Source organism: Arachis hypogaea, chromosome 15 (genome assembly GCF_003086295.3).
Source record: "Arachis hypogaea cultivar Tifrunner chromosome 15, arahy.Tifrunner.gnm2.J5K5, whole genome shotgun sequence".
Taxonomy (NCBI): Eukaryota; Viridiplantae; Streptophyta; class Magnoliopsida; order Fabales; family Fabaceae; genus Arachis; species Arachis hypogaea.
The window spans coordinates 110,822,630-110,833,972 of NC_092050.1; the positions used below are offsets into that span (position 1 = coordinate 110,822,630).

At 38.7% G+C, this 11,343-nt stretch overlaps 1 non-coding gene across 1 annotated transcript; it reads left to right on the forward strand.

The window, feature by feature from the left end:
- The first annotated feature begins 394 nt into the window (after window positions 1–394).
- Window positions 395–501, forward strand: LOC112752210 (small nucleolar RNA R71). Its single transcript, XR_003176655.1, has one exon. It is a non-coding gene; the product is annotated as a small nucleolar RNA R71 (small nucleolar RNA).
- The last annotated feature ends 10,842 nt before the right edge of the window (window positions 502–11,343 follow it).

An 11,343-nucleotide genomic window follows, 5' to 3' on the forward strand; every position in this document is an offset into this window, starting at 1 on the left:
TTATAAGTTTTAGAGTATGGATCATTAGCTTGCCTAGATGAGTTTCGAAGGTAATTAGCTTCCTCCCATTTAACTCCTTCTTCTGTCTCTAACTCTTCTTAGGGTGAGGGTTGAGTAATGATAGCTACAGCCTGATTCTTCTCCATTTGCTTGGTTAATTCAGCTAGTTGCTTGGTGATCATCTTATTCTGGGCCAGGATTTCATCCATATGGTTTAGTTCCAAGACTTTCCTGTTGTTGCTCCTGTCTGAGGCATAAAAATACTCATTGTCAGCCACTGTCTCTATAACATCAATGGCCTCTTCAATGGTCTTCTTCTAGATGAGTGGTCTACAGCCTTCCTTGATTCACAATTCAGCCCTTCATAAAAGATGTGGATTTACACACACTCATTAAACATATCAGGGGGCATTTCTTTGCCAAGTCTTTGAATCTCTCCCAGACTTCATAAAGAGTTTCACCATCCTGCTGTTTGAATGTCTGCACCTCCGTTCTTAGCCTGTTTACCCTTTGTGGCGGGTAGAACCTTGTTAAGAATCTGTTCATTACATCTTCCCAGGTGGTCAAGCTTTCCTTGGAGAATAATTCCAACCATTTTGATGCTTTGTCCCTCAAAGAAAATGGAAACAGTAGCAATCTATAGGTGTCAGGATGAACACCATTAGATTTAACCGTGTCACATATCCTTTGAAATTTAGTGAGATGCTCATTAGGATCCTTTTGTGCACTTCCTCCAAAAGAACAGTTGTTCTGGACAAGAGTTATGAGCTGAGGCTTTAATTCGAAACTATTAGCATGGATAGTTGGCCTTTGAATGCTGCTACCACAATTTCCTGGATTTGGATTGATGTATGATCCCAGAACTCTCCTCTCTTGTCTAGCAGGGTTAGCTCCACCTTTTATGGCATGATTGTTCACCTCTCTTTCATGATGATTCTCCATATCATCCTCCATGGTTATATCAAAGTATTCCTCCTCTTCTTCTGCACCAACAACTCTTTTTCCTCTTGCTTCCCTCCTTAATCTCAGGAAGGTTCTTTCCGGTTCACTATCAAAGGAGGTTGAAATTTCCTTTCTCCTACCTGTCATACAATGAATGAGTACAAGAAACAACAAGTGCAGAGTTCACTAAACAGAGTATAGTTTGCTTGGTTAGAGCAATTTATCAAATAGTTAGTAGGTTAGCTTGCTGGAAAGTAAAGAAATAAGGTAAAATTAAAGAGAAATAACTAACAGAAAATTTGCAGAGAATAAAATGAACAACTGAAATTAAATTGCAATAAATCAAAAGAAAAAGTAAAGTGCTCAATCTAGTTATCCTTCGAGTTAGTAATTGTCAATACAAAACCAATCCCCGCCAATGGCGCCATAAACTTGATGCACGAAAACTGTCACTTAACAATTTCCTTCCGGCATGTGCACCAGATTGTCGTCAAGTAAAAACTCACTGTAGAGTGAGGTCGAATCCCACAGGGATTGGTAGATTGAACAATTATAATTGGAGAATTATGTTAGTTGGGCGAAATTAAAATTGAAATTGGGAATTGCAGGAAGTAAAATTGGCAGGAAACTTAAATTGCAAGAAATTAAAGGAACAGAAAATTAAATTGCAGGGAATTAAAGTGCAGAAGATTAAATTGCAAGAAATTAAATGGGATTGGGGATTTAGCATGAAATTAAAGAAAAGAAAGTAAATAGAATGGGTTGATCAGAGATGGGGAAACTCATTGGGGTTAGGAGATGTGAGAATTCTCTGGATCAAATCTATTCTCATCTCATCCGCAATCAATGCATTCATTGATCTCCTTGGCAATCTTAAGTGATTAGATCCCAATTCCTTGTAATCTAATCTCTCTAAGCATGAACAATTGCCCAATTCCTTGATTTAAGTGCTCATGGGAAGAGATGAAGTTTGGTCATTGATTATACCACACAAATTCATAGATCAAAGTATTGGTAGGATTACATGTCACTGTATCCATCCAAACCCCAATCTAATCCAATGTGAGAAAGCAATTCTAGCATGATCTCCTTATTCCTCTCCCAAGGTTCCGAGGAGTTCAAAGTATGAATAGCTTCTTTTTCCCAAGATAACTATCCAATTGGATAAAGAACGAAAGCTTTCTAGTAAAATCAAGAGAAAAGAAAGAAGAAGATGAATGAAAACTAGTATTGATCCATTGAATTTACACAGAGCTCCCAAACCCAATGAAAGGGGATTAGTTGTTTATAGCTCTCAAAATGGAAATTGGAGTTGAAAGATACATTCTGGAAATTAACAAACAGAGAATGAAAAATACAATAGAATGTAAAAGTCCCAGCCAAGTAAAAAGTGTTCCTAACTTAAATTCTAAGCTATTTATACACTTTCTTCCATAGATCCTCAAGCTCTGAATTGGGCTTTTGGCCTTGATGTAATTCAGTTGAAAATAGCTCCAATTGGTTTCCCTTGGTGTTGAGAAGAGATCTGTGTGAATTTTGAATCCTGATGCTTCACGTTTGGGTCAACGTTTGATGGCCAACATTGACTCAAACGCCATTTAGAACGAAACCAAAAAATCCAGAAAGCTTGCTGTCATTGGTGTTTGACTTAACGTTGGAGGGCCAACGTTCAGCTAACCCACGCGTATGCGTGCCTTGCGCTTCCATGCAAAAGGGTAAAAATTGCTCATCCACGCATACGCGTGCTTCACGCATGCACATGCACTATACGCGTGCGCGCCGATGGAGCACGTGGTTCACTAAAGTGAAATCGTGGCTAGTGATTTGCAACTCATTTTGGGCCCAATCCAACTCATTTCTGATGCTATTTCATGCTAAATTCAAGCCTGACCAAGAGGGGAGCAATTGTTTGTAACTTAGCATCATGTAGGTTAGTTTCTAGAGAGAGAAGCTCCTTCTTCTCTCTAGAATTAGGGTTCCTAAGGTATTTTCATCATAGATCCATGTTCAATTCTTGATTTTATATTGTTTCCTTTACATTTTCTTGTTTCTACTACTCTACTCTTCTTAGTTCTCTTGTCAATTTTACTTTTATGTCTCTTTTATGTTCATGGATGCTCATGTTGGAGTTAGATCTCTTTTAATGAAATTTAATGTTTGATGTCTTATAATTGTTGATTTGAGTTGTTGATTTACTTTTCTTGAAATTGGTAGTTGGTAGATTTATTATTCTTGCATTTTTACTATGCTTTCCTTTCATGCCTTCCAAGTGTTTAACAAAATGCTTGGTTAGACTTTAGAGTAGATTTTGAACATTCTTGGCATGGGAAGAGTAATTGGGAAATCTTGAGTCATTAATACCCAATTTAGATTGGTGATCTAGAGTTGTTAGTTAATATGATTTCCATTGGCTCTAATCTCTTGCTAATTCCATTAGTGAGTTGATTAGGACATTTGGATTGAGGTTAACTAGTCTTGTTTGACTTTCTCTAATGGAAGATAACTTACACCTTCTTCCAACATTGGGGATGACGAAATAAGATAAATTCTTGTTAAGTATTGTTATGATTAATGACTAGGATAGAAAGCTTAGATCTCAGCCTTGCCTTGAATGTCTCTCTTTATTAATTGCTTTCTTTAATTGCTCTCTTTACTTTTCTTGTCATTTATTTTATTGCCCCTTCTATCAACCAAACCCCTTGTCCCCTCATAGCCAATAATTGACCATTTCATTGCAATTCCTTGTGAGACGACCCGGAGTCTAAATACTTCAGTTAATTTTCATTGGAGTTTGTACTTGTGACAAAACCATATTTTAATTTGATGGGAGAGTTGTTTGTTGGTTTGGAGCTATGCTTACAACGAAGTAATTCCTTTCTTTAGGAAGAAAATCTAGACCGACAACAATTTTTGCATCAAATTAATGGCGCCATTGCCGGGGAGTTGCAATGGTGTTATATTATTGGCTATTGTATATATGTTAATAGGCTTCTTTGTTAGTTTTGCTTGCTTTAGGAGTTAGTTTTTATTAGTTCTTATTAGTACTTGTTTTTATTCTCTTTGCTATTATGAATTCTCATCCTCACTTTGGCTATGAGTTTGGCTCAAATTATGTTGTAAGAAATGGGAACTACAATGGTAACATGCATCAAGGATGGAACAATCAAAGATGGAAAAAGCCTCAAAAGATTGATCACCCTTCTTGGCAACAACCACCTCTGGTTTCTTATGGGTATAATTCTAATCCTAATGCATATCAATCTAATGGATGTGGTGACCCTTATTGTGATTGTCAACAACCACCACCACATGCCTATGAACCACCCCCTCAACATAGTTTTGAACCACCTTACTCACAAGCCCCATACCACCAACCACCTCCATATGACCCTAATCCTTATCCACCATACTAACCACCTTATGAGCCAAATGAACCATACATAGAAACACCACAATTCTAACACAACTACTCCCAAGAACCACCTTCATATACACCATCTCCATACCCTTACCAATACGAACCACCTTCCAACTACAATGCCTTCCCCTCAAACAATGAACCCTATCTTCCACCACTGCCCCCCAATGAAGCCCTCATGCTAGAACTAGGAGATCTTAACTCTCAATTTCAAAGGCAAACAAGAGGGAATGAAAAAGGAGTTTAAGGAGCTAGAAGCCAAGATGGCTATCCTAGTGGAAGCCGTTAGCAATATGGCCTCCTCCCAACTAAGCCTAAGTAACCAAGGCACTGCCATTAACGAATATGGAGAAGAAATTAAGGAGCATAGTGAGGGAGTGAGTTTAGAGCTTCAAGGTGAAGAGGAGGAGTTGAAGCAAGAATTGCCACAAGGGGAGGAAGATGAGACAATTGAGCCAGAAGGAGTGGTTGAAGACCTAGGAGATGTTGGAAGTCCATGGGAATGTAGCATTATAGAGCCCTCTTCCAAGATACTTGATGTTGATGTTGAAGAGGGTGTACAACCTCCAAAGCATATTATGATTGAAAACTTTGAAGAGGCTGATCAAGAGATGGATTCAATCATTGAGGAGTTCCTATCTAAAATTGAATCCTCTCCCATTGGGCTTGAAATTGAGGTCAAAGAAGAAGATGCACAATCTCTCATGCCCTTGGTGAGAAATGAAGAAGAAATTGAATTGGAAGCGAGCCACCAAGAGGAAGAGGTCGAAGTTAAGGAAAGTTGTAAGGAGGTGGAGGTAGTCAAGAAGGAGCACAAGGGCGTAAACCTCACATTGTCTAAGTGTGGGGAGGTTCCCCTTCCTAAGTCACCATTATCCAACACAACATTCAAGTGGGTAAAATTTCTATCCCTAAGCTTTACTTTCTCACTTGAATATGGTTTGATTGAAAACGATGGTCAACTTAGAACTCTTTGTGAAGTTAAGAGTGGGAGAGAGCTGTGTAGTAGTTGGAAACATCACTATAAGTTCATGATGGTTGCATGCTCAAAGTTGAATAGTAATGGTTGGTGTAGAACCAAATTGCAAGGGTCTAGGGGAATGTTTGGATGCTCAATTGAGAATTCACAAGTCTTGTCACCCAAATTTAGCTATGGTAGTCAACGGGAAGATGGGTGCAAGAACAAGGTTTGGGACCCCAGATTTCATGTCAACAATCAAAACTCTTGGGCTTTGTCATCTACATAAGCTTTCTTGAAGGCCTTGTGCGCCTAATTTGGGATCCCGGTGGACATTGGAGATACAAAAAATGGTGGAAATTCAAGGATGAATTCAAGCATAAACCACCCTAGGAAGGACCCCCACCAAATGTCCAACTTAAGGACTTAAACTAAAAGTACTAGGTGGGAGACACCCCACCATGGTAAATTCTTTTCATTTTTCTCCTTTGTACATATTGGTAATTAATTTAATTTCATGTCTTGTTGAGTTGGTAGTTTAGTATGTTAAATAAGGTTTGAAGGTGTTTTGGTAGCTGTTTGGAGGTTCAGAATGCTTGGATTGGTGCAAAAACATAGAAAATTTTTTGAAAAATAGAGCACCATCCGCGCGTACGCGCACTGCACGCATACGCGTGCATTAAGCATTTTCACCCATCCACGCGGACGCGCCATGTACGCGTACACGTGGATGCAAAAATTCATCCTCCATACACTGACCCGAGAGTTGCGCCTACACTGCGCCAGCACCATGCCTGAAGCACAAACCACTCGCGCGTGCGCGCCCCTGGTGTGTACGCGTCCTTGATGCTAATTGCGCAATGCCCGCGCACGGACGCTGTGCGCGTGCGCACCGATAGCGCCACCTACCCCTCTGGTACAAAAACCATAAAGTTATGCCAATTTTGTGCCTATTTTGTGCCCGCGACTGATGCGCAAGCGCACTTCACGCGTCCGCGCCGATCGCCACCTTCATCAGACACGCGCCCGCGCACTGTGCGCATCTGTGCTGGCAAAAAAAGAGTTTTTTTTCTCATCTTCCATTTTATTTTGTCCATTGCATTCGCATACTTCTATTCTTTCCATTTTCATTTTGTTTTTATAGCCTATTTTTACTTTATTTTTTTTCGAGCTTCTTATTTGAATAATGGTGTTGAATTTTCTTACTCAATTGTTCAGAATTTCTTGATTAATCTTGGTGCTTCTTGACTTGTTTGATATTGTTGGGTGATGAAACTTTTAAATCAATGCTTAATCTTGTATGACTCTTATACTCTTTGTGCATTGATATGAGCTTGCATGTCTTTCATGACCCACTCTTTCTAGTCGACCTTGATGCTTTTGAGTGCTCTTCATGCTTTGACTTTACTTTTGCATCAAGTGTTAGTTAATATGCCTTAGCTTATATTGTTTTCTCACTCACATGTTGTAGCTACCATGTAGTGAGGACCCTATTCTTATTTGGCATTAGCCCCGCCTATGTTATATTTGCTTGATATCTTTCTTATAGGCTTAATTATCCTTCTTTCTCTTTCCTTTAAGGTTGGCCACCAAGAAGGAAAGGAATGGAAAAGCTTTTTACATGGGGCAATAAACAAGTTCACCTACACAACCTTTTGAAGGAGCTCATCAATTGTAGCAACCCGTCCACCTTGCTCTTCTTTGCATGCACCGAGGACGGTGCAAATTTCTAAGTGTGGGGAGGTCGTCCGACCGACCTCCATGGGTAACAACTTCCTTTTTCAACACCAATTCTTAATTTTATGTCTTTGTTAGTTAGTTGTTGCATTGCATGATAGGTTGCATGTTAGTTAGAATTTGTACATATTTTACCACTTCTTTTTATGTTAGGACTACTTGGTTAGGGTGATGATTCTTTTCCAAGAAAAATTGTTTTAGGGAACCCTACCAATTCAAAAAAAATTTTGTGTGAACTTGCTTGAAGAATGTATTTTGGAACATAGTTTTTGAGCTAAGAACACAAGCATGTGAGTTTTGAGCCCAATTGTGTGGTTACAACTTATAACCACTTATTTTCCATTCTTGTGTGCATTGTTCTCTTTCTATGATTGTAATCTTTGATTTGTTTGATTCTATATGTCCATTATTCTATGTATGAATGCATTTATATGATTGAGGGCATCATTTCATTTAGCTCACTTACCCAAATAGCCTACCTTTCATCAACCATTGTTAGCCAATTTGAGCCTACTTAATCCCTTTCGTTCTTAATTTTAGCACATCACTACCCCTAAGTAAAGAACAATAAATATCCCTTAATTTAGATCTTTGATTAGCTTAGGCTAGTGAAGGTGTGTATCATTTAGGTATGGGAAACTTGGGACATTGGTTGCGGTAAAAGTGTAATTTTTATTTTTATTAAAAATATTGGGAATTGGGTACACATTCATACACTATATGTAAAACCATATGCATTGATACGTTTGTATATACTTAAAAGAAATAAATAAAATAAAATAATATATATATAAAGAAAAAAAAAAGAGAAAAAGCAATAAAAAGGAGACAAAAAAAAATGCCCCAAAGTAAAGTAATAATAACAATGCATATGGAATGTGAATTAAAAAGAATGCATGAGTATGTGAAAAAGTGGGAATCATGGATAGCTAGGTTGTGTATTAGAGTTGTATAGGTTGTTATATGTGTTTTGTGAGAGCTTAGGTTAATCAAAGATTCAAATTTCAAGCTCACTTGACCATATGCATCCTACCTTGACCCTAGCCCCATTACACCCTATGAATAAAACCTCATGATGAATGTATCCATGCATTGAATAATTGTTGATTGTTAGATGAAAAATAAATCTTGGAAAGCATGAGTAGAAGAGAATTGAGTGATTGACCCTATACACTTGAGCGACTAGAGCGGATACACTTCCGGTGAGGGTTCGATGCTCAATTCCTTGTTCTTGGCTTTCATGAGCTCTTCTTCTTGCAAGTCTACTTGTACTTCATTTTGATATTTGAATTGGTAGGATTCATGAGTCATCATACTGCTTAGCCCTACATGTGCATATGTGTTCTTGGAGATTGATTTGCTTTTGACCAAGTAGGTAGAATCATTTTGCATTTAGTTGCATTCATATAGATAGGTGCATATAGTTTCTTTACATTGAATAAATGTTCATAACCCTTTTCTTGTACTTCTTTATTCTTAGCATGAGGACATGCTTGGTTTAAGTGTGGGGAGATTTGATAAACCCTGATTTTGTGGTTTATCTTATGCTTAATTTGGGGGATTTTATCAACTTTTTTCACATTTATTCAATGAAATAGCATGGTTTTATAATTCTCCCTAGATTTGTGCTTAAGTGTGAAAACATGCTATTTAGGCCTTAAAATAGCTAAATTTAACTTATTTTAATTCTATTTGATGCCTTGATGTGTTTGTTGAGTGATTTCAGGTTCATAAGGCAAGTATTGGATGGAAGAAGTGAAGAGAAAAGCATGCAAAGTGGGAGAACTCATGAAGAAATGAAGGAATCGCAAAGCTGTCAAGCCTGACCTCTTCGCACTCAATCGACCATAACCTGAGCTACAAAGGTCCAAATGAGGCAGTTCTAGTTGCATTGGAAAGCTAACATTCGGGGCTTCAAAATGATATAAAATTTTCCATAGTTGCTTGACGTATAGAGGTGCGCACGCGCACTGTACGTGTGCACACCGATGGAGCACGTGGTTCACTAAAGTGAAATCATGGCCAGCGATTTGCAACTCATTTTGGGCCCAATCCAACCCATTTCTGATGCTATTTCATGCTGAATTCAAACTTTGGCTAGGGAGGAGCAATTGTTTGTAACTTAGCATCATGTAGGTTAGTTTCTAGAGAGAGAAGCTCCCTCTTCTCTCTAGAATTAGGGTTCCTAGGGTATTTGCATCATAGATCCATGTTCAATTCTTGATTTCATCTTGTTTCCTTTACATTTTCTTGTTTCTACTACTCTACTCTTCTTAGTTCTCTTGTCAATTTTACTTTTATGTCTCTTTTATGTTCATGGATGCTCATGTTGGAGTTAGATCTCTTTTAATGAAATTTAATGTTTGATGTCTTATAATTGTTTATTTGAGTTGTTGATTTACTTTTCTTGCAATTGGTAGTTGGTAAATTTATTATTCTTGCATTTTTACTATGATTTCCTTTCATGCCTTCCAAGTATTTGACAAAATGCTTGTTTGGGCTTTAGAGTAGATTTTGAGCATTCTTGGCATAGAAAGAGTAATTGGGCAATCTTGAGTCATTAATACCCAATTTAGATTGGTGATCTAGAGTTGTTAGTTAATATGATTTTCATTGACTCTAATCTCTTGCTAATTCCATTAGTGAGTTGATTAGGACATTTGGATTGAGGTTAACTAGTCTTGTTTGACTTTCTCTAATGGAAGATAACTTACACCTTCTTCCAACATTTGTGATGACGAAATAAGATAAATTCTTGTTAAGTATTGTTATGATTAATGACTAAGATCTAAGCTTATGATCTCAACCTTGCCATGAATATCTCTCTTTATTAATTGCTTTCTTTAATTGATCTCTTTACTTTTCTTATCATTTATTTTATTGCCCCTTCTATCAACCAAACCCCTTGTCCCCTCATAGCCAATAATTGACCATTTTATTGCAATTCCTTGTGAGACGACCCGGAGTCTAAATACTTCAGTTAATTTTCATTGGGGTTTGTACTTGTGACAAAACCATATTTTAATTTGATGGGAGAGTTGTTTGTTGGTTTGGAGCTATGCTTACAACGAAGTAATTCCTTTCTTTAGGAAGAAAATATAAACCAACAATAATTTTTGCATCACATTGCGTGCACCGATCTCAATCCAGAGGCAAGGATCTGGCAGCAGATCATAGCCGACTACATTCTTCCGAGCACGCATGCCACGCATATCAGAGTCCATGTGGCAATATTATTGTGGGCTATTCTGGAGGGGAAGAGGATCTCTATTCTTTCCCTTATCAGAGAGTCGATGATGAAGGTGAACCAACAGCTGAAATACAACGTTCCCTTCCCATCGTTGATCACCAGATTACCAGCCTTATCTTGGGTAGAGAGACGCCCAACAAACCGGACGTCTGTATACATCAGTAAGTAGCCATTTCTGCCATATGGAGATTATGACGGGCCATCTTAGAAGAAAAGGAAGACGACTGAGCCGTCATCAGTAGCAGAGCCTTCAGCACCTCCTACAGCGCCCGCACCCACACCCCGACCCCAGACACCATATGAGTTATGCCGGGAGATCCTTCAGGCCGTCCAACGATCCGAACGCCGCAACACTCGCTGCTTCCAGTGGATAGTGGCGAAGTTTGAAGGTAGAGACCTTGGGCCACCTCCTCCAGATACACCAGAGCCTGAGGCTGAGGAGCCTGCATCTAAGGGGCCAGCAGCTGAAGCTGGCTAGGCATTCGAGATACTTGAGTAGAGACCGGCGGAGCCCACAGTCGAGCAGGTAGTAGTTCAGAAAGCTAAGGAGCCTAGAGTTGAGGAGCCTGCAGCTAGAGCGAACTGACAGCAGACATGGCAGTCGAGACAGCTGACCCGGCAGTTGAGGAGCCAGCAGTTGAGCCCACCCCAGTCACATCCGGAGCCCTCATTGTTTACCAGCGTCACCACCACCCACCACCATCTGATGGTGGAGCTTTTTCTTATGGATGATTTCCCCCCGATTGACTATTTTGAGCACTGAGGATCGTGCATCTTCTAATTGTGGGGGAGGATCTACTATTTTTGGGTGTAAATATTCTCTTCTGAACACTTGTCATTTAGTTTATTTTGAGTTTTAGTATGCTTTTTGTGGATATTTATAGTACTTTGACTTATGCACTGCTATTTAGTACTTTTGATATATATATATTAGTTACTTCTAGTTATCTTTAGTATTGCACTTTCATTTTGGTGTATATATACATATTGCATCTTTACATTGCTTGGTATATAGTATAGATATGGATTGTGATTGGA